Source organism: Vombatus ursinus, unplaced genomic scaffold (assembly GCF_900497805.2).
Source record: "Vombatus ursinus unplaced genomic scaffold, bare-nosed wombat genome assembly UNPS02014798.1, whole genome shotgun sequence".
NCBI classification, from domain to species: domain Eukaryota; kingdom Metazoa; phylum Chordata; class Mammalia; order Diprotodontia; family Vombatidae; genus Vombatus; species Vombatus ursinus.
Window position 1 is genome coordinate 78,704,250 of NW_020954576.1, and position 23,892 is coordinate 78,728,141.

The 23,892-nt window shown below is 40.9% G+C and overlaps 1 protein-coding gene across 3 annotated transcripts in view; it reads right to left on the reverse strand.

The window, feature by feature from the left end:
• Positions 1-23,892, reverse strand: part of LOC114049713 (atypical kinase COQ8A, mitochondrial-like) — a 76,386-nt gene that overhangs the window by 44,255 nt on the left and 8,239 nt on the right. The window contains exon 1 of one of the 3 annotated variants that reach the window (XM_027871078.1): positions 10,571-10,626. The exons of the other annotated variants lie outside the window; for them this stretch is intronic. The gene's annotated coding sequence lies outside the window, so the exon portion shown is untranslated. Of the gene's footprint in view, positions 1-10,570; positions 10,627-23,892 lie in introns of those variants that run through there. 3 annotated transcript variants of the gene reach the window in all.

The window sequence follows — 23,892 nt, forward strand, 5'->3', positions numbered from 1 at the left end:
TAATCACAACCCCCCCCAAACTTTTTATTAAAGCAGGCCATCAAAAGACCTCTACAAAGCAACTCTTTGTTAGCCTAATTTAAGTATAACACTCTTTTTTAATCTGAGGCTTTTCTCTACTTCAGACAGGCCTTTTTACCTAATAAAAAAAAAATCACTGAACAAAAGCCAATGTCCAAGTAGCCTCAATTTTCCCTGCCTTTGACTGCTTCACACACAGTGCAGATGAGACTATATTAAGTTGCCATAGCCTGCTGAAGTGAATTTATTGTTGTGACCATTGACTAAGAAGCAAGGATCCCAATCAAAATTGTCCTCCTCATTCCTGGCCATTTGGACTTGCAGACAGGGAGAGAGGCTTCTGACAAGGGAAAATCAGAGAACAGCCTATCCCTTCTTGCCTGCTGAATTTCTACCTTTCTTTAAAGCCCAACTCAAGTACACATAAGGTTTCCCAGGTTTCTACCCAATGTCATCCATCCGTCAAGCATTTCCTAAGTATCAAGAACTAGGGACACAAAGATGATCCAGACAAAGACAAAATAATCCCTGCCCTCAGGAAGGAACAATATAAACACAGAGAGGTAAATGGAAAATATATACAAATTAAATACAAAGCAATTGGGGGAGGAGAGAATGGGGGCTTCATTGTAGGAGCTAGTTCAGTAAAGATCTCTTTCCCCTTTCAAACTTAACATGACTCTTTATTCTGTATCTTGTATTTGTATCTCTTCTTGACTGTAAGCTCCAGGTGGGCAAGTGAAATTGTACATCCCACCAAGACTCTGTAGCCAAATATGCACTTTTCCCACCAACTAACAGTACTGTGCTCCCAGTATGCACTTAATCAATGTTTGCATATAAAATATTCATGAAACAAAACAACCCATTTTTTAATTTAATTAATTTTTTCAACTAATTCCTCTCCCCCTTCCCTGTAACAAATATGTATTGTCAAGCAAAACAAATTCCCATATTACCTTTGTCTAAAAACATGTGCCTCCACCTGTATAGATAGATGTTTCCTCATGGGTCCTCTGGATTTATGGATTGGCATTCTTAAATCTAAGTTATTTGTCTTGTACATTGCGTAACCTACTTTGAAGAGCCTGAGGTCACATATTTTATGACTCTATGCTCTCCTCATATAGGACAATCAACCTGCCTGCCCTCGCCACAGGTACAGCAAAACCACTAAACGGTGAATCCCTGTCAGCAATCTAAGAGACTGGCCCATCTTATGTGATGACAATCATCTTCATTTTACAAGGAAGGCAGATTAGAGCCAAAGCTACCAAATAACTGACTAGTCTGAACTGAACTAAAATCACGGCCTCCATTCATCTGTGCTTTCCTCCCTGCTCCCCACATACAAACAACCCTTAGCCTTTGCTCCAGTTACATCTCATATAAAGTGTACCTATTTGCTACAAGGTAAGTGTTTTGTTTTTTCTTAGAAGGCTATTTCTTACAAATGTGTTGTGTACCTTTCTGTGGTACACGTACTCATGCACACACAAAAATTTAAAACTTCAGACCACACAGGTAAGGTAAAAAAAGATAATTCCTCATCAATAAGCAATGTGCACACACATAGGATAGGGGTTCATAATGGGTAGGGTCTACTGATACACTCAACACTTAGTACAAACATTTGATCACTGTCCTCTGTTAAAACATTCCAGTATTTAATTTAGTCAATACTTTAGTCAATACCTTAATTTAGTCAATACCAATTAGTCAGTAACTCCATCCCTCTCTCCTCAACCCCCTTTGACTGACCAGGGCCTATCACAGGACAGCTGACTGACTCAAGTTAGAATAAAGCTATTCTACAAGGGAAAGCTGAACTGTGTCAACCAATGAGTAAACCACAAGGTCAGAAAGCATCAACCGAGTATTGCTGTGACCTCCAGCACAGCTATGCAATAATCTTCATTTTACAGAAGGCCTCAGTCTGGTAATTGCACCCAGGGGCTCCTCAAGTAGTTCATTAGAAGGGGTTCCCCATGAAAGCTCAGCAGTGCCCTGCCTCACCTCAGCGTTCTCTCTGGACAGGTCTATCCTGTGCCTCTGGCATGCTCTGACCCATTGGACTATGTGACACCTGGCTTCACATCTCGACCAATCCCAAAGCAGGCTGTGTCTCAAGAGACAGAAAAGCTACACAGGAACCCTTAAAATAAGGGCCACCAGGGAAAGATGCCAACCCAAATGCTAGAATGAAAGCCAGGGGCCCAGAGGAATCACAGAGGTCATGAAGTCCAAACCACAGACAGCACGACTTCCCAACAAGTGGTCATCTAGCCTCTGCCTGTGAAGTTAGAAAGAACCTAATTCCTGCCTTCCAGATGAAGCACATTCTTTTTAGGAAGTTTTTTCCCTCACTTAAAGCTTAAATCTACAAATTTACTTTTAATATTGTCAGTACAAGCCCTTGATATATGCGCAAGGATTATTCTCAAATATTTTATAGACTTTACAGTAACAGTGATGATGATGATGATGATGATGATGATGATGATGATGATTCTAGCACTTATAGCTTTAAGGTTTGCAAAGTGCTTTACAATATCATCTCATTTGATCCTTACAACAACTCTAGGAGGTAGGTGTTATTATTATTCGTATTTTACAGATGAGGAAACTGAGGCAGACAGGTTAAGCAGCTTACCCAAGGTCATACAACTATTAACTCTCTGATCCAGGCCCAGCTCACCATCCAGGAGGAAGAGGGAGAGGGGTGAGTGTATACATTTATTATATATACACACTTCCTTAGGCAAGTGGGTTTTTCTTCTGCTTTTTTTTTCCATCCCAACTGTGCACTCCAGGGACAAGAAGCACTGGGAGTTAGGAGATGTCCTGGACACTGTCATTAACTGTGCTGAATGGGGCTTTTAAAACAGAGCCTGCTGACTGCTTGGTGGCAACCATGCCAAGAAGAGCCCAAAGGGGATGGTAGAAGTTGCTCTCCCCCTAGGGCAAAGCATCTCCTCTCTTCCCCTTGGGTGTCTGGGCATCAGGGATCATGGCATGCCAGAGGCACAGGATGGACCTGTCCAGAGAGAAGACTCTGGTGAGGCAGGGTGGTGCTGAGCTGAGATTTCATGGGGAACCCCTTCTAATGAACTACTTGAGGAGCCCCTGGGTGCAATTACCAGACTGAGGCCTTCAAGCCATCCAGCAAGCTTTGGGAATGCTCAAACCTGGGAGATGCAAAACTGAACTGAGTTGGAAATTCAAATCTTGTAGAAAAGGTAATGAGATGACTGCCTAGGAGTCTTAAAATTAAGTGTTCTTATACTTCTATTTCATGCAGGAAGTATATTCTAAACTATATATCAAGTCAATAAGCATTATCAAAACCTTACTACATGCCAGGCACTGTGCTAAGTGCTGGGAGTTTAAATAAGTGCAGAAGACAGCCCCTGCCCTCAAGTAGCTTATACTCTAATGGGAGATGACACAATAAAAGGAAGCCGAAGGGGGTGGGGGGGGGTGCGGCAGCACCTGTGTAGGTGGCTCACTTGGTGAAGAAGTCCAGAGAATCAGGAGTGGAGCCAGGAGAGGGATGAAAGGAATAAGCATGACTGGCCTGGGTACTTCCTCAGAGGTTATGGGAGCAACTCACCAATTGGAGGAGGGGGCTTCGGGGGCAGGGGCATCTAATATAATGTTTTCCTTTTGGGTCACAGCAAGTTGGGAAGGAGACAGACAACAGCTACATCTGAAGGAGGTTTTGGAGTTTGGGGTGTTGAACGACTACAAGACAGCCCCCCTCCTATGCCACACACAACACAACACAACACAACACACACACACACATACTCTCTTATCTATGTCTTTTTTAGGCCCCTGAGAAATACTTTTAGAATTCAAAGGTGAGTCTAATCATGAGTTTCAGCATGAGAAACCAAAGCGTTAACAAAGTGAGACAGGGTAGTGCATCTGACAGTATTTTCTCTCACAGAACATGCCAACACATCAATGTGCCAAAAATGTGTGATTCTGACAGCATGGGAACTGCTTCCACTGGGGCTGATCATCGCAACCCATCCATAATTCAATCATCTTACTGTTCAGAAGTTAAGGGACTTCCCCAAGGTCAGTCATGCAGCAAGTATCCTAGGTAGTACCTGGCCTCAGACCCCCCCCAATTTGGAAGCCAGTGTTCTGTCCATTATGCCACCCCACCTTCCAGGACTCAGTTTTCCTAAGATAGCTAGGAGAGGAATTTAACATTCATTCTGCAGGAATGTTGTGTTCCCATGTAAAGGAACCACAAAGTGACTAGTGATTCATCTGTCTCACGCTGCATTCAGACGTGCACCAAAAAAGGACACCTGGCCATACTCAGAGTCATTTCCATCAAAGCCAACCCAAAAGGCAAAGACGTACACCATGTCAAGGCCCAAAAGTGTTTCATTCGATGGTATTTCATCCACACGTATTGGGGACTGGGTGTTTGTCAGTCTCATGTGCCTCGTCCCTCTTTAATGCTTCCTCTTGGATGGTTTCAAGTCATTATTTATGATTCATACGGACAGAAGAGCTCAACCACATCTGACTTATTTTCCTATTGGAAGAGGCATCACAACTCCTCTCCCTCACAGAAATGAAAGCTGGAAAAGTGCCGGATAAGGATAAAAGACTAAGAGGCAGTGTGGGACAGTGGGAAGAGGGCTGGCTCTGGAGCCAAAGGTGGTGGTGGTGGTCGTTCCTCAGTTGTTTCACTTGTGTGTGATGCTTTGTGATCCCACTGGGGGTTTTCTTGGCAGAGACTGGAGTGATTTGCCATTTCCTTCTCCAGCTCATTTTATATAGATGAAGAAACTGAGGCAAGCAGGGTGAAGTGGACCTGCTCAGGGTCACACAGCTAGGAAGTGTCTAAGGCAGGATTTGAACTCATAAAGATTAATCTTCTTAACTTCAGGTACGGCCCTCTATCCACTACACCACCTAGCTGCCCCAATAGCCAAAGGATCCAGGTTCAAATTCTGCCTCTGACACTACCAGTGTGATCTTAGACAAGTCACTTAGTACCCGGGGCCCTAATTTCCTCATCTGTATAAGCTAGGCAGCCTCTGAGGGTCCTCTCAGCCCTGGATATCTCATCTCAACTCTAAGTACTTGATTAACATATATCTCCATGATACATGGAGATCTGTGACCAGTCAGTCAACAAGCATTTATTAAACACTCGAAGGACCACACAAATTTCTGCCAGGTCATTTTAGTGTTATTAAGCAATTACTCTGTGCCAGGCACCATGCTAAGCTCTGGGGATACGAAGAAAGGCAAGAACACAATGCCTACCCCCAAGGAACTCAGTCTAATTGGGGGGAGGGAAACGGGACAAAACGTAAAAAAAGCACAGTAAACTCTTCATTAACCAGAACATGCATAGAGAATACGGGGTTTTCCCATACATTTGGGCCAACCGCAACCCAACGCCACTCAACACCTACATGGCCTAATGGACTTGGGAGTCAGGAAGACCTGGTCTGAATCTCACTTCACATACTTGCTCTGTGACTCAGGCAAATCATGAATATTCTCTCAGCCTCCTTTTTCCTTCTTTGTAAAATGGAGAGAATGCCCAGATTGCCAACCTCCCAGGGTTGTTGCAAGGATCAAATGAAATAATGTATGTAAAGTACTTTTAAAATGTTCAGGTGCTATATGAATATCAGATATTTTTTAAAAAAATGACAATCCATTTTATCATTTCATTCAGTCACTGTTCTCTTCTCTTTCATCAAACTGCAAGGAAACATTCAGAACACTGTCTGGCACATAGTAGGCACTTAATAAATGCTTACTGATTGATTGATTGATGTAAGGAAAAGCTCTTCATTAATTAAGCATTCTGGTTCGTTGAATTTTTACCAAAAGAATAAAAAAATCTCATCTGAGGACAAGAAATGATACCACAGCAAATCCTCATTCCAATTTCTCTAAACAAAATACAAAACACAAAAACACAAAAAATACAAAAAGACCCTACATCACTGCTGCTACTAAGAGTCACATAGTTTCACATGCTATGGGGGAACTTAGGCAGTTTCTAGTCAAACAAGTCCACCAAAAAAAAAGGTACTGTTATGAACTCATTTCTATATCACTTTAATTCAGTAATTCAATTCAACAAATACTAAGAATTTATTTACAGTTTCCTGTTTTGCAGACTAGGTGATGGGAAGCTCAGAGAGGTATTTGTATTTGGCTGAAGTCATGGACCCACAAAGTGGCATCCCCAGCCGCACAGAGGAAGCACTTGATCAATATTTCTTGACTGGGATCAAAGAATCTCAGAAGCAGATGAAACCTCAGAAAGCATCTGGTCCAAACCCTATGAATCCCTTGTACATCATACCCCAAAAATTGCCATTTAGTTTGAAGATCTTAAGCACTGGGGGCAACAGGGAGTAATGGAAACAGGCCTAGACTTGGAATCAATAAACCTAAGTTTACTGACTTAACACTGACTGGCTATGGTGGCAAATAACATGTCACTAAAGCCCTCCGGGTCTTAAGTCTTTCATCTGTAAAAACAGAAATGATAATGACAACTACATTTATATGGAGATTTAAAGATTACAAATTGCTTTGCAAACATCATCTCATTTGATCTTCATAACAACCCTGGGAGGTAGGTGCTATTATTATCCTCGTTTTACAGATGAGGAAACTGAGTCAGACAGTGTGTAAATGACTTGCCCAGGGTCACCCAGCTGGTACCTGTCTGAAGCAGGATTTGAACTTATGTCTTCCCAACTCCAGGCTCCATCCACTGTGACAACTGGCTGCCTATGTAACCCCACCCGAGGTATGAGGTTGCTCACAGGGAGTGCTGTGAGGAAAATGTTTTGGAAACCATAAAACACGTAAATGTGAAATGTCATTACTACTGTGGCTTAATATCTGTGACCTTGCATCTCCACTTTCTGAGCCTTTTCCCAAATTGTCGAACGAGGAGACTGGATGAGCGTTTTGAATGGGATGGCCTCTGAGATCCCTTTCAGTTATAAATCCATACTCCGATTTTATGTCGATTTCACGTTTATATTTCCAAATATAAACACACACATACACTCAGAGAGCCATCCCTTGTTACAAAGATAGACTGAGAGAATAACAAGAAGGCAGGAGGAGGGTGGCGATGGGGAAGGAAGGCCATGCACTGAGTCTAATGACCAACGTTCGTGGCTCCCCCACCACGGCAATGAAGGGAGGGAGCTGCATTTTCTCATCTCTTCTTTCAGGCCAAGCTTGGTCCCTAAACAACATTCAGATCTGCTGCGGTTCGGTCCACTTACAGCGCGTTGGTGATGCATCAATGGTTTTCCTAGTTGGGCTAACTTTGTTTTGCATTTGTTTATCTAAGTCTCCCCATGGTTCTAGGAGTTCTTCACATCTGCTGTCTCTAATGACCCAAAAACATCCTATTATATTCATGTACCACAATTTGTTTATTCTCAATCAATGGGCATTTACTTTGTTTCTAATTCTCCGCTACCAAAAACAGTACAGCTACGAATATTTTAGTGCACTGGGACCTTCCTTTCTGTCTGATATCCTTGGGGCAGATAGTAGCAATGGGATCTCTGGGTCAAAATACATGGACTAAAAATTTTAGCTACTTCCTTATTAAATCCAAATTGCTTTCAGAATGGTTACACCAACTACCAGATGCAAAAGACCACCAATGATGTTAAGATCCTGGTCTAAGGAAAGGACAAGTTCACTAGTGATTTGTTTTTATGCCCCAGCAACAGGCTACGCTTCTTAGAGGTGACTCCTAGGAATTATTTCAATTTTTTTTTTAAACTACGGTAAGAGGGAGGGGGAACAGAAGGAATAGGGACCCTCAAGAGAAATAGGCACAGACTCTGATCTTAGCTGTACCCTCAAGAAGAAAGGGAGAAAAACAAAGAGAGGGCAGCCTCTATGTGGAACAGCAGAAAGAGAATTTTGCTAACGCAAAGAACTACTAAAAGGGACTTTTCCAATGTTCTCATTAAAAGGCTTTTCACGTTTTTTTCCCCTCTTCTCTCTCTTACTTCTGCACAATTCTGGTTTTGCCCTGAAATGGAAACTTTTTATCCTCTCCCTTCCTTTCCTATTATCCCCTTAAGAATATGAAAAAACAAACATACACTCCAGTAATTAAGATTAAAAAGTATCCAGGATTGTAGGCTCAGTAGGAGGCCTGTAAAATTCCACTTCAAGAAGTTTTCTGAAGGGAGCTGGGGATGACTGGAGAAAAATAAAGGGGGTGGGGGAGGAGTGTTTACTGATGGTAATGGATGGAGACCTGGATGCAGCCTTTCTCTTGTTATTGCCCAGTAAGGGAAATGTTTCTTTTACTAATGCATCGATTTCTTCTTTGCTTTTTTATTAAAAATTATTTTATTCATATCCTTTAAAGTTTTATTTTCCTCTTTTTTTTAAAATCACCAGAAAAAAGTAAAAGTTGGTTCTTTCTTACAGCTGCTCAGAAGGAAGAATGAAATGCATGAATAGAAATCTGAACTACCTATCTATACCTCCCTTCCCCTCACTTCTGCAGACCTGTCACTCAAATAAGTATTATTCCAGCATCTTTATACAATTTAAGGAAGGAATTAATCTTAAATTCTGTGACAGATGGAAATATATGCTCATCAACTGTCTCAGACAAGTGAACAAACAAAAATACCATATAAGAGCACATACCCACACACAGAGAAGCAAGCCCCATTCGTTCTCCCATCCACTCAATTCTCCCTAAGCCGGTCCCAGTCACCGACAAAAACTGGTGAAAAAGATGCACTTGTGATGACAAATCCCAGTGTTATAGCTGTTCATTCTGGTCCAGGGATGCCTTAACCCAAATTCTAACCAATTTGTTTCTCACACATACAAAGCACAGCCTAAATGACCAGGCATTTTAGCAAAGACTTTTAAGAGTGAGAAGGGACAGGGCAGAGGGATAAGGGGAGGCGGGAGGAAGACAGGATAGATGTACACCATCCACTTTATTTAAAGGCACTAATCATTCGATCCCTAATGGTCCATCATGGCTGTCAAAGGCTTGTTCAGGTGGGACCAGAAAACAGGTCTAGTTGAACTGCTGGCCCTAGCTCACGTACTGGTCAGGAACTGTTTGGATACTAGTCAGAGGTCTAGAAATAAACTCTGTGCGTGCCTGTGTGAAACCGCAGCCCTTCATTCGGGGACAACAGCTCTGAACATGACACCCTCGCACATGTGAAAGAGCAATCGTGCCCTGGCTGACAAAAGCTACATCAATCTGATCAGGAGAAGGATGGAGAAGTTGTAAACATATTGCCCATACCTAAGATCGCAGGCTGAAAAGAAGGCCACAGCTTGCATAGATGGGATGGTTTATTTATTTATATTAACACCCTTTGGTTTAAGAAGGAAAATCAACAGGATCCCTATGGGTTTACGAAGGAGCAGTCTAATACCCTTGTTTAGGGAACAAGGACACCCTATGCTATGAGCGTCCTTATCACAGTGAAAGGCAGCAAGGTATAGAGGAAGGAGCACTCACTCACTTGGGTAAGAGATTTGAGTTCCTGGAGTCAGTTTATCCCAACAGTAACCCTAAGAATCTAGGTAAGTCATTTAATCTCTTGTACCTCAATTTCCTCATCTGTAAAATGCACAGGGACAAGATAAGGGACTATATGTGTGATTTTTACTGGTTTAGGTCTCTCCCTCTACCCAAACAGGCCTACTCCTTCCCTGCAACTAGCCTTAAAGGGCCGCCAAGAGCACTGAGAAGTTAAGCAACTTGCCCAGGGTCACACAACCAGTATAGATCAGAGTCAGCTTCAGAAAAGCTTCTTGTAGAAGGTGGGACTTTAGCTGGAACTTAAAGGATGCCAGGGAAGCCCAGAGACAGAGGGGACATCGAGGGAAAATATCAGGAATCAGGAGATGGATAGTGTGGGCAAGGAGACCACTATCACTGATTTGTGGAGTAAGTGGAGGGAAGGAAGATCTAAGAAGACTGAAAATGCAGGAGGGGGCCAGATTATGAAAAGCCACACAAAGGATTTTATATTCGATCCTGCAGGGCCAAGGAAGCTACAGAACTGATTGAAATGGGGGCAAGGGATGGAAGTGGGAGAGTAACAAGGTCAGATCTAGGGAGTAGGAAGAACTTTCAGGTAGGGGGACCAATCAGCAGGATATTGCAGTAAGCTGGGCAGGTGTTAAGGGCCTACCCCAGGGTGGTGATCGCAGTGTCTGAGAACAGAGAGGTAAATAGCCCTCAGAACACTATATAAATTTAAGTTATTAAAATATACACTATCCCCTCTAAGTACATGGCAGAAAAAGATTTGAGAAAGCAAGTGAACACAAAGCTGAGTCATCAAAGTGGGGACCCTCCCTGCAATGGGAAATGAGGAAGGGAGGCAGGCATTTGAAGGGGCTGGAACTTGACAACCCCTGAGGGCTCTTTTCCGTTCTAAATCCTAGTATTTGTGCTTCTGGTTTCAGAAACAGCCTCCCTTCTCTTTTCCACCCACAGCCCCTCAGATGGGTGACTTACACGATCTGTTTATATGGCCTTACAAAGAAACGAACTTCAAGCTGTCTGGAGGGCTATGGCTCCTAGGCTCCCAGATTTAGAACCAGAAGGGCCTTAGCCACAGGACCACGTATTTGGAGCCAGTTGGGCCATAACAAGTCACGTGGTCTCATGTTAAAATGAGGAACTGAGGCCCAGCGAGTTTGTGTGACTTGCCCAGGACGGCCCAAGGAACAAGTGGCACAGCCAGGAACATGAAGTTCTTATGAGCACTTATCTTAAATTGCAATGGTCTTACCTTGTATGTTTGTTTAAGTAAGGTATGACTTTTCTGAGTAAGTCCAAACAGACCAGAACACTGTAACTCACTCCTCCAAAGATTTAATACCTAACAAATGGCCCCACACTGTCTCCTCGGTAATGCTAGAACATACCAACCATATGTTATGTTAGAGTGGGCTGTTTGTGTCTGCCCTGCTCACCTCCACCCCCTGGGACCCTGGCTTCCTTCGAGTCCCAGCTCAAGTCCCCCTTCTGCAGGAAACCTTTCCTGATCCCCCCTAATGCTACAGCCTTCCATCTGAGATCTCCAATTTAACCTGTAGACACTTTGTATGTATATAGCTATTCGAATGTTCTTTCTCCATTAGCTGTGAGCACCCTGCCTTTCTTTGTACCTCCAGTGCTTAGCATGGTGCCTACCAGCAGGTGCTTAATAAATGCTTACTGACTTGTTTTACCTGATTAGGTATAATTCAAGGACTAGGAAAGTCATCAGATTAAATGATGGAAGCCAAGAAAATTATCTTCCACTCACTCACTCACTTATTTGTGCATTTACCAAGCATAAGAGGATGCCAATTTAATCCGTAAAATTGCGGGGGCTGAACTTTAAATGATCCCTAAGGCCTTTTTCAACTCTAAATTATTCAGCCCTGTGATTCTTTGTTCCAAGGGTACTCTATTTCTAGAACACTGTACTAGGTGCTGCAGGGGTGCCTAGTACACACATTCATCAGTACACTGATACTCAGTACACTGTGAGCACTGAAAAGGACCCACACAGAGTGATCAGTTCTTTTCCACCACAAAAAGGAGCTGCTATAAACATTCTGCACACAGGAGTCCTTTCCCTCTTTTTTTGGTTTCTGTGGGATACAGGCTGGGGAGAGGTATCACTGGGTCCAAGGAGAGGTGCAGTCTAGTACCTTGCTGGGCATAATTCTTTCCAAAATGGCTCCTGATTCCACTAGCCGTGCATCAATGTACCTGTTTTCCTTCAGTCCTCCAACAGATATTATTTTCCAGTTTTTGTCAGTTTTGCCAATCTGATGGCTGTGAGGTAGAATTCTGATCAGTGAAATGTCCAGTCATGACTCCACAGCAGTGGTGTCAAACTCAAACAGAAAGGGTTCCCTGGGGGCTGCATACTGACTTAGAAATTCACAAATTAACATTATCTATTGTATTCTATTGCTACTTATTTTTTTCAAACATTTGCCAATTATACAGAAAGGTGATGGACTAACGTGCAGAATGAGATACATGTTTAGAGACAATGTGGGAATTCTTTCCCTTAACTATGTATCATTGTTTTAAACGGTTTTGTTTTTATTTGGGAGAGATGGGAAGGAAAATAAATACTTGTTAACTGAAAAACAAAATAAAATTTACAATTTCTTAAAAAAAAAAGAGGGATAAAACTTAGAAAGGATAGACAGACACAGGAAGAGTAAAACTGGCTATTAAAATCTAGCCTTTTCTCTCTTCTTCCTTGATTAGAAGAAATGACTAAGAACCAGTCCTTTAAATGCTAACCTATTCCACACAATGTCATGACACCAATTCAAAATCCCTGTTTAAAGACCTCGTTAAATCTTCTGTTTAAGTGTTTTTAAGTGTTTCTGTTCTGGCATGGAGAGGAGTCTTTTGGAATATACCTATCACACTGGGGTAGTAGAATGGGGCTCAGATCTAGCACTAAAGTCCCTTTCAGCCCTAAAATCCTATAAACTCAGTGAGAAGAAGGGTAGTCTGCATGAATGAGGCCAGAATGGATGGGGCTCTTATTCACAACCTCAGCTTAAGGGCTTTAAGTACCTTTTAAGTACCACCAAGGGCTGAAATGACCATATGACTCAAGAAAGCAGAGACAGCAAGGAGCCTGCCTGTTATTTAAGTCACTGAGTGATGTCAATGTGCCATTTTATCATTCAAAAGAAGAACGAGAAAACGCCTCTGTGCCTGCCACATACTTTGAACGCTTGGGAGGAAAAAAGGCAGGATATAAATACATGCATTATTACTTACCAACTTCTAGTTGGTGAGGAAGGAAGCTCAGCTGCCAATTTAAGGGGCAAGCTGCATCAGGTGATTAGATTCCCAGCTTGGAGAAGGGAGGGGGCTGAATGGTGAGCACATATCAGGGTCCTTTAACATAAAATGCAAACTCTTTCAAAAAAAAAGGTAAAGCAAAGGAACTCTGGCTTCCCCTCTGTTCCTATTTAAGGGGAGACTGTCCCAATGAGAATTCCATGGGTCATCAAGGGGTGGTAATAAAAGCCCTTCCAGAGACCCCACCCTGAAAAGGCCTACAAAGGTTGGTTATTCTCTCCTGCCCCTATTTGGTATTTTGAAAGGGAGATTAAAGCTCAAAGAAGATAGCAGGCCAAGTTGAGTCAGCCTACTGAACGCCCTTGATTTGTATGCCATTTCTAGTTCTTAAATCTGAACAGAACTGTCTAGTCCAACTGGTTAGTCATCCATTCAATCAATAAACATTAAGGCGCTACTATGTCGAGCACAGTGCTAGGCACTGGTGAAACAAAGACAAAAAAGTAGTCTATGTCCTCAAGACGCTTACATTCTATTGGAGAGAAACAACAGGAACAGAGATAAATACAAAATACACGCAAAGTGATTTTCGGGATGAGGACAGGGGCAGTAGCAGCTGCAGGGATGAAGATGAGCCTTGTGTAGGGGGCGCCACCCCTCCCAGCAGGGAGAGGCAGCACATTCCCAGGCACATGAGACAATCTGTACAAATGGACGGAATGACAAAAAATGGAATTTGTCACCAGGTCACAAAGAGATGAGGTGGCTTCTTATTTATGGCCTTCGGTTTAGAACGGCGTGGCTCTCTCCTTTCCCAGTGGAACTTGGGGTTGTCTTTTGGAATGGATTGCGGGGAAGGAGCAGGCTAGTCTGGCCGATGCGTGTGGAGCCACACTATGAGGAACTTTCACTATTAAAGAGAGGGGTTTAGGTTTTCTAAAGGCAACCGGGGGCTGCTGAAAGTGACGTGTTCAGATCTATTCTTCAGGGATAGCAATCTGGCAGCTGTGTGGAGGAGAAATCAGAGAAGGGAAAGACAAGGCCAGGAGATGGATTAGGAAGCTACCTCAAGAGGTGACGAGGACCTGACCTCTGAGTGTGCTAAGAGGATGTCTGAGGGACACTGAGGAGGCAGAACTGACAAGAAGCGGCAGGTAAAGGGCCAGATATAGCGGAAAAGGGAGAGTGAAGAGCTTAAGGTGACTCCTAAGTGGCCAATCTGGGCAACTAGAAGGATGGTGGTGCCCGTGATAGAAACAGAGATAGTAAGGAAAGGGAAGAATCTGAGATGAAAGAAAATGAGTATTTTGGACATGACAGTAAGTCTGAGCTGCCTAAGAGCTATCCAGTCTAAAAAGTCCAATGAGTAGGTCTGGAGCTCAGAAGACGGACTAGAAATAGACATGCAGATAATAATTAAATGCACAGGAGCTGAGGAGGTTGTTGAGAAAAAAATGTACAGAGAAGAGTAGGGGGCCCAGGACAGAGCCTTGGCACACACTCACAGTTAAGGTTCAGAACATGGAAAATGATCCGCAAAGAGGACTAAGAAGGAACAGCTGGTAGTGAGGAGGAGAAGCAGGAGAGCACAAGCATATACAGTATTTGGGGGGAAAGGGGTCAACAGTATCAGATGCTGCAGAGGTCAAAAAGGAGTAAGATTAAGAAGCTCTGGTAACGAAGAGACAAGCGGTAACCTTGGAGAGAGCAGTTGCCAGGGCTGATAAGCAAGAGAGCAAAAGGAATGGTGACACCATTTGTTAGATACAACTGCACAGGTATCTAGAAATGCCATCTGCAATGTGAGGGCAGGTCTCCCCTGAACATAGCAAGAACTGAGGACTTGAGATGAAGGTCACAAAGAGCGCAGTCTAAAGCCCCAGCTCCCTACTTATGAGTCACGTGACCTCAGGCACACCTCTCAGGACTACAATTTCCTCATCTGTAAAACGGAACAATGATAACTGTGCTACCTACCTCAGAGCACTGTGGTAAAGAAAGCACTTTGTAAACCTTACATCCCTCTGGATTACAAAGGATAGTTAGCTGTAAAATAAGGGGAAAAATCATAAAGGGCAACAAATATCTCAGATACAGAGAAACCAAGCTGTTTTCTGAGGGGTCCTTACAGATGTCCCCATGGTGTTCTTTCTAAAGGGACTGAAATTGGGGGAAGTCAACTAGACTGGCCTTCAGAAGAAAAGCAAGTTCCCAACAGGAAAAGCTGAGAGAAAGTCTGGTGATTGTTCACTAAAGAAAGCCAGACAAAAAGCACGTGCGTGGCTCAAGAACAAGAGAGGTCCTCTTCACGTTCTCCACACCATTCTCTCCGGCTTACCACTGTGCAGTAAGAATTGGATACAGAGAACAGAAAAGGAGTCCTGAGACGGGCAAGGCCCAGGAGACAGAAGTCACACAGCTAATGGGACCCACCACATACCATCCCCATGGCGAGCTTCGCAAAATTAGGCTGAATTAGCTCAGGGCTCTGCCTATAATAGAAATGTCACAAATATTTACCTGAATTTATTGAAATGATCTAAGTTGCTTCTCTACATAAATAGATAGGGTGGCTTTTTTATTTCTGGACTTCAGCCTAGGACAGCTCAACTAACTTTTCCTATTGGAGCAGACAGTTTTATTTTGGGAATGGACTGTGTGGTATAGTAAGAATTAGATGTGTCACATTTCCCCCCCTCATTTGGGGCGTAATGGGGAAAGGAAAAGGGAGGGGCAGGAGACAGAGGCTTGACAGTGGTTGCTGTTTATGATGTTATGTATCCAAAGACTAGCCACCTGGCTTTGACAATATAACATGGGCCAAGGATCCTTGGAAAAGAGATGAGCTAAAGGTGCCTACTCCAGAGGCACTGAAGGATGCAGGAAAGATCTCTGCCTCATTCTAACCATCTGGTTTGGACTTCTTTCAACATTCACCAGGTGTCCATGTCAACACAGAACTAACTTTCCTCTTTAAAAAGCTAACCACACTGACCAAGGTGACCCTATCACATATCCCGCAATGTGGCTTCTGCTCCCCCTCCTCTAATGGAACTCCATTCTCAAAGGTCACAAGGCAGCTCACAAAATAGAATCTGAACCTCAGCACTGGAATGGCCCTTGGGAATTACAGAGTCCAAGTTCTTTATTTTAAAGGTGAGGCATCTGAAGTCACTTGCCCAAGAACATACATGGTCACACAGTTACCAGTCAGTGGCAGAACAAGTTTAGATTGTAGATCTATATTCTCAAAGTCAGTACTCCTTCGATCACATCAGGCTACTTATCTCTCGTGCTATAAGGCCAAATTCCAGCTCACAAACCCAATAATCTTTTCCACCATCTTCAATCTCTTTGACCTCTAGTCTACACTGATACTATTATCCACTTAAAAATGTTCATTTTTTTTTGGTTTCTATCACAAAAATATAAGAAAAGGAAGGGTCCTCAGGGAGGTCATCCTCATCCACATAACTAACATTTATAGTTTTACAAGGTACTTTACACATATCTCACAGTTATCCTCAGAATAACCCTATGAGGTAGGTACTTCAGATATTATTATCCCCATTTTAAAGAAGAGGAAACAGAGGCAAACAGAGGTTAAGTGACTTGCCCAGAGTCACACAGCTAATAAGTATCTGAGGCTGAAATGACCTTCCTGATTCCAAGTCTAGTGCTCCATCCACTATACTATTTCACTGCCACTACTCATGGGTTCTTTATACATGAACTATCTATCCCCATCTCTCTCATCTTATATAACTGATTTTTTTAACTGAAGTTTATATTTATCCCTACTACAATATTTTCATTATATTTGGTGTTTTGACCTGTAAAGACCTTGGTGATCCTGATTCTCTTGTTCAGCAGATTAATACTTCCTTTCTCCCAAGTTCATTATCTCCTGAGAATATGATAAGCATATCATCTAAACCTCTGTACAAGGCACAGATAAAAATCTTGAATAGAGCCGGGCCCAAAATAGATCCCGATGGGACTCTATTAATGACCTTGCAAGGCTGGTATCAGTACATTAACCACTACTCTCTAATTTTATAACCAGTTCTGAACCCTACATGGATTATAATCCGTCCACATCCATCTTGTTCAAATGCTCTGCTAAAATACAAGTATAGCATGTGTATGCTGTTCCCCAATCTACCAGTCTAGGAAGCCTGGCCAAAAAAAAAGGAAAGAGATTCATCCAGTATAGCTTCTTGTAATGACTGCTGTTTCCCTTTCCAAGTGCACATAAACCATCCCTTTATTAGCAAGTTATAGAAGTTTTGCTAAGAATTGATCACATTTTCTGCCACTTAACTCCTATCCTTCTGACTACTCCTTTCAAATTAAACTATCCAGTATTAACCTTCCTGGCAGTGTAGTGGAAAGAACAATGAACTGGCAATCAAGAGACCTGAGTTCTAGTTCTGGCTCTAAGAAGCCATGTGACCTTGGGCAAGTCAACTATTGCGGAGGATGTCAAGGACGCCAGTTACCACTCAGTGCAAATATTTTGGTTTTTTACAGACCTCTCATTCAAGAATAACAGAGCACTAACATTCAGAAGGAGGGATTCAATATTTTAGACCTCAGGCAGAAATCAATCAACAAACATTTATTAATGGTCTACTATATACCAGGTACTTTGCTAGATACGGTGGAATAAATATAAAGAATGAAACAATGCCTACTCGCAAAAAGCTTGCATTCTAATGAGAGACATGTACTTTTAAAAAATATGCAGCATAAAACATAAAATGAATAAATTCATACGCAGTAATTAAATACAAGGTGGTTTGGAAAAGAGAACACTAGCACTTGGGGGAGATGAGGAAAAGCTTCATTTAGAAGATCAAAGATATCTTTATCCCAAAAAATAACTGGACAAGAGGAATTCTGCCTATCTTCTTTCCTTTACTATATAATCTCTAGAAAAGTAATGTGATACAGTAGACTTGAACCCAGCCCTACTAATGGGCAATCTTGAAAAGGTCACATAATCTCTCTATACTTACTTCACATAATCACTGGAAAGGTCAAATAAAAGAAGATATATAAAGCACTTTGTAAACTCTCAAGCACAATATAAGTGTGAGCTGTAATTTACACCCAGTACCTATCAACAGCGAACCACGGGTCTCGAAGTCTCCTCAAGGGAATTAACCCCTCTTCAGTTAAAGTCTCAGAAAAAGAAGAACTGGAAAAAGAGAAAAACCAAAATATCCCATCTTTCCCCTACCCTCCCTTCTTTTCTTCTCTCCCTGCCTCCCTCCCTCTCCCTCAGTCTCTTCCAACCTCTCCTCTTCTCTCTCTTCTCCCTCTTTCCCTCCCTCTTCCCCTTTCTCCTCCTCCTCCTCCTCCCATCCCCCTCCCCTTTCTCCTGGGAGTATTTAACTTTTTTGATGTCATGGACCACTTTAGCAGCCTGTAGCATTTGCCTACTTCCAATGTGTAAATGTTCACACTGAAGATTTAATAATCAGCTCCCAGAAGCCAGTTTGAGCTGGCTTTTTCATACAACTACTGATGGTTTGCATTTCCTCTTTGAAAGTCTTTTTGTCCATCTCCTTTGACCACTTATTTATAGAAAAATAGTTGACTGTAGGATTCAGGGCATTCCAAAAGTCTTGATGCAATTTTAAACCATTAATGATTACACCAAGACTTACGGGACACTTTGTATTTGTATCCGTTCCAAAGAGATCTTGGAAACCAGGCTTCCATCAGCAATTTTTGAGGCAGACTTTCCTCTATTATTTTCCTAGTTTCTCTTCTAATACTTGCTAATGTCATTATTGTACAAAAGCTTTAATTTTTATACAATCTAATTTCTCTTTTATGCTTCCCTACCTCTAAATTTGATCATAAATTCTACCCCTAATGATAGTTCTAAAATATATCTCCTTCTGTTGTCCTCTATTTTTTCATGAAGTGACCTTTTCTACTTAGGCTGTTCAACCATCAGGGGCTTACTGTGGGGTACGCAGTGTAAGATGCTGATCTAAACCCATCTTCCCCACGTCAGACTGCTTTCCAGTTTTCTCAACAGCTCTTTTAAAAAGAGAGTCCATCTCTCTAGCCTTTATCAAACATTAGGTTACTGCATTTGACTGCCTGTCTTGTTTACCCAGTCTACTCCACTGATCTATTTTCCTACTTTTTAGCCAGTACCAGTTTTGATTGCTTTATACTACAGTTTGCTATCTAATAATGCTAAGACATTTTCATTTCTAATTTCCTTTTATTAAGGGAATTTGGTCTGTGAAGTCTGGATTCAGTCAAAGTGCTTAACTTGAGGACCTAGAGAGTCATATGTGGCCTTGAGGATGCAGGTTCCCCACCCTTGGACTCCAGGCTATTTCAATGAAACTATCAATCACCTTGAGCATGGTTCTCTAAGGAGTTTTCCAAGTAAAGCATTATGTAATTTATGAATGGGGTTAATTTTTCGTCATTGCTCTCAGTATTTTCAACTTATTGTTTCTCTCTCCCCCCCCTTTTTTTTTTGCTACAGCAAACATTTCCATGGCATAAATCAAGCAATGGGACAGGAGGAGGCATCATTGTACTACCCCTGTACTTAACGGGAAAATTTCCAGTGTTTCTCCATGGTAAATAATGCTAGCTTCTGGTCTTAGAAGAATTTTTTTGATCATCTATCATTTTGATCATATTAAGACAAAAGGTCTTTGCATGCCTATGTTTTACAGGATTTTTAACCTTGAAGAGTAGAGCATTTTGTCAAAGATTTTGTGTATGTAGTGATATAATCATGATTTTTATTTGTTATGCTAATTTTCCTAACACTGAACCATATTTGTGTATTACAAACAAAATTTAACTATAACAAAATGTTTTAATATACTTTGATATACTATTAAGATTGTATTTAAAAATTTTTAAATAGTATTAGTGATGTTGGTTTATAATTCATCTCTTCTTTATATATTTCTGATGTCTGTATTAGTACTATAATTGTTTCATAAAAGGAGTTTGATAGAGCATCTTCTTCATTATTATTGAGAACAATTTTGTAGCATAGGTATTAATTTTTTAAATGTTTAATAGAATTTGTGAGTTTGCCTTAGAGGATTTTTTGATAATTCGTTTATAGATTGATTTCCTTCTGGTATTAGGGCATTTAATATCTCTATTTCTTATTATTTATTTTAAGCTTTATTTATATATGCTCTGTATAATGCTCTTCCATTTCCTTTAGAAATTCTCACTTTCAAAAGTATGTAATTTTTAATTTTTAAAAAAATTCCCCACTATTCATTGTGAACTCACCTCATTTATTTTTTATTTTTAGAATATGATTTACTTCTCTTTGGGAATCTAATTAGTAAGTGTCATTGATTTTATTAAACAAAAGAAAGCCCTTTTTGGAAACAGCTATCAATTCAAGTCTCTAATTTCAATTTTCTCTTTCTTCTAATTTTCAAGATTTCTTTTGTGCTTATTTCAAGGTTAATTTATTGACTTTATAGTCTCTAATTCCATGCTTAGTTGATCTTTGTTTTTCTAATTTTGTTAGTATGTTTTAAAAAATAAACATTTTCCTCTGAGGACTACTTTCACTATGTTCCATAAATTTATGTATGCTGTCTCACAGTTATCATTCTTTTTAAAATTATTATTTCTATGATCTGTTTGTTTCTTGTCCCATTAGGTATTTAGGACAGCATTTCTTAGTCTCCATTTGGGTCTGTACATTTTATTTATTACTAAGTTATGGTCTACAGATGATGGGCTTGTTTTTTCTAACTTTTTTATGTACTAGAACACGAACCATTTTATAATGCTGAGACCCATGGGTATTCTTTAATATTCACATTCAGAAACCACCTCAAATCTTTCAGCTCCAATTTTTCTGGCAATCTGCTCACCTCTAGTATTTTCCTTCCTGATTATACTTCTGTTGGATTTATCCAGCTCTGAAGGGTGAACATTCAAGCACCCCCCATTATTGTAATAATATCACTGTCTCTTCTGTGCCATTAGTGTGCACATATTTGGTAATGACATTGTTTTACTATCTATGGCACTTTTAAACACATAGATTTTTTGTAAATTTACCAACTTTAATTGTTGCCTTGCCTGAAATCATGATGGTACTGCCTGCTTTTCAGGATTTGTTTGAGGCAAGATTCATTTTATTCGAGAACCTCATTTTCACTATGTATCTGTATCTTTTCAATGTTTTTCTTCAATGCAGCAAATTGTCAGGTTTTTTTTATTCATTCTTTCATTTTCTCTGTCATTTTATTGAGAAGTTTGAACTATTCACATTAAAGGTTGTAAGTATTAAATCTATGCTTTCTTCTATTAAGCTCTTTATTTCCAGTGCTAATTCTGAGTTCTATTTTGTTTACACTAATCTGATCCTGGTCTCCTTCCACGGATTCCTAAACTCCCAATACAATCCCAAATTTTTTTAGTTTTCTTTAGTTTAGATTATGGACATTCTTTTTATCTCCCTCCCACACATAAGGATATCAGTTCCTCCCCAGCCCTCCCCACATCTAATCTCTTAGTTTGAGTAACATTCTTTATTGTGTTCCTTTCTCAGAATTCTTAAATTCAGTGGGAGACAGTAGGGCTGAGGGGGAGGTGGAAATGTCGTATCTTAAATAGTGGGGCCCAGTCCTATTCCCTGCCTTTTCCTTCATCATATTATGTTTATATATATCATAATTTTTTATGAAAAATGAATAAGATACTGACTTTTCTTAGTATATCTTATTTTTTATCATTGTGATCCTAATGTCAGTATGTGCTCCCTCCATACTTGTTCATAAGCCTATTCTATCTGTCCAACCTCTTGGCTGGATGCCCCTACTGTCCCAGCAATTCCCAGCCCTAAATGAGCAGTCCTAAGAAATATAACCCCTTCTCAGAAAAGTTCTCCTGAAGAGTGCATTCTCCCCTTAAAGTGACTTGTTTTAAGTTCTCAATCAACTACCTGTCACTCTTTTTCAAAGAAGCCCAAGTCAAATGTCACTTGTTCTAAATTCTCCACTCTCCTTGTTTGTCTTACTAATTTCTTCTTTGAGTTCCTGAGTTCGTTTACACCCTTATTTCTATTATTTGTCCTTTTAATTCTTTTATTGCTCTTCAGAAATATTCAGGAGGTTCTTACAGTTAACCCACTGTCATGAGAGAGGAGAGAGAGAGAGACAATTGCAATATGTTCCCTTTCCTTAGAGATTTCTTTGTCTATTTCTCCCAATCTGTAACACTTATTTATCAGGCTGGCTGCGTATCTAGCTTGTTTGCTCATTATGCCTATCTCATCAAGACTCTCCGATGGTTTTTCTGTGAAGCACTTCCTATATTTGCCCTTCTTTCCAGAAGTCCCTCTCCCTTCTGTACTAGTAGAACTGAAGTAGACAGACCCAGCACTGTTGAATGCTTCCCATTCACAGCTTCCCAGACCGCTTGGGTTGGACTAATTCTATGATCTCCTTCCACTATGGGCTGGGTCACTTCTGAGGGAAGACTCAATCCACAGACAGACTTACAATTCACCTTTCATCCAGCCTTCTGCCATAAGCCCCTTCCCTTCTCTAATGTAACATGCTCCATATTTCCGGGTTCTTCCCTCAGGCAGTAATCTCCCCGGTTCTAGGCAGACCCCTGAGACTGGTAATATTCATGGACCTCAACCCACAAAGGCATGGGGAGTGGTCAGCAGAGTCTAGCTGATAACAATCCTTAGTAGAGAAAAGGCTAAACATAATCACAACCACACAGAGTTTGGGCCGCAGAGCCAGGGAACCAGTCCCTGGAGGAACACTGGGCACAGCTAGGAGAAGCAAATGGATAAGGCAACTCTGTAGTAACTAATGGTCTTATGGTAACCTGCTTCCTCTAGTTTCTTCTTGCTTTTGTTATTCTTCTAATGGGCACGTTTCTTTTTGTTTTGAGGTGGTAAGAGAGAAGTGGTTTAAAAAGAACTTTCTCAATCCATAATTTTGCCAAAAGACTATCAACTCCATTTTACAAATGAGGAAACTGAGGCTAGTGACTAAACCCAACAGTTTTAAAAACCAATCACTGAGACTATATCCTGGATAAGGGAAACACAGAAGGTATATAAAGAAATCAGACAGTCACACACAATACAGCAATTATCACACATACAAACATTCACACATCCCTTCACCCACGTCAGAAAGGCAGAATACCATGTCTGAAAGTACTCTGGGCAAGTGCCAATCCCTCTGCATCCCTTTATATTATATTGAAAAGGGGAAAAGGCTCAACCACAGGGAATAGTCAAAGGTAGCATTCTCCATCCACAATAAGCAAGACTCAAAAAGCACCAGTGCCAATTAGTCAACAAGACATTATTAAGTGCCTAATATGTACCAGGCATTATGCTAAGTGTTGAGGAAACAAAGAAAGGCAAACAACAGTCCCTGCTCAATCTCTCATTTAGGAAGATCTGTTCTGAAAGACCCTCAACAAGAAAAAAGTGGTGTCATCTCTCTGAAGAGTTTGCTACACATTAAGCTTAACTTTTTCTGTTTGCTATAAGGAAGAGCTATTGGAAAACTATTACAGTGTAAAAAATACACTAACAAAACCAAAAATTAAAAATAAAAAGTTCTCCCCCGACCCCCAGAAAATACAGAAAAAAGAGCAAAGAGTCCACCACAGAAATGACCTTGAGATTTGCTCACTTCTGTCCCTGGCATCAATGTAAAGTTTTGAGGAAGGAATGAAAAGAAACAGAAACAAAAGACACAGTTGTTTCTCAAGAGGAAAATTTACATCCTGCTTATTAAGTCTGGACTACAAGTCTGAACAGGAAAGTACAGGTAATCTGAACTATAATGAGGTAATCAGCTATGGTTTTATCTAATGTTCTAATGTGGTTAACAAGCCAAAGAGCAAAAGTTACTACTTTTTAAAAAACTACAGAAAGACTTGAAATGTTTGCTACAAAGTCCAGTCAAACAGTAACCACCCCTACCTACAAGTTACAAGGCAATTTA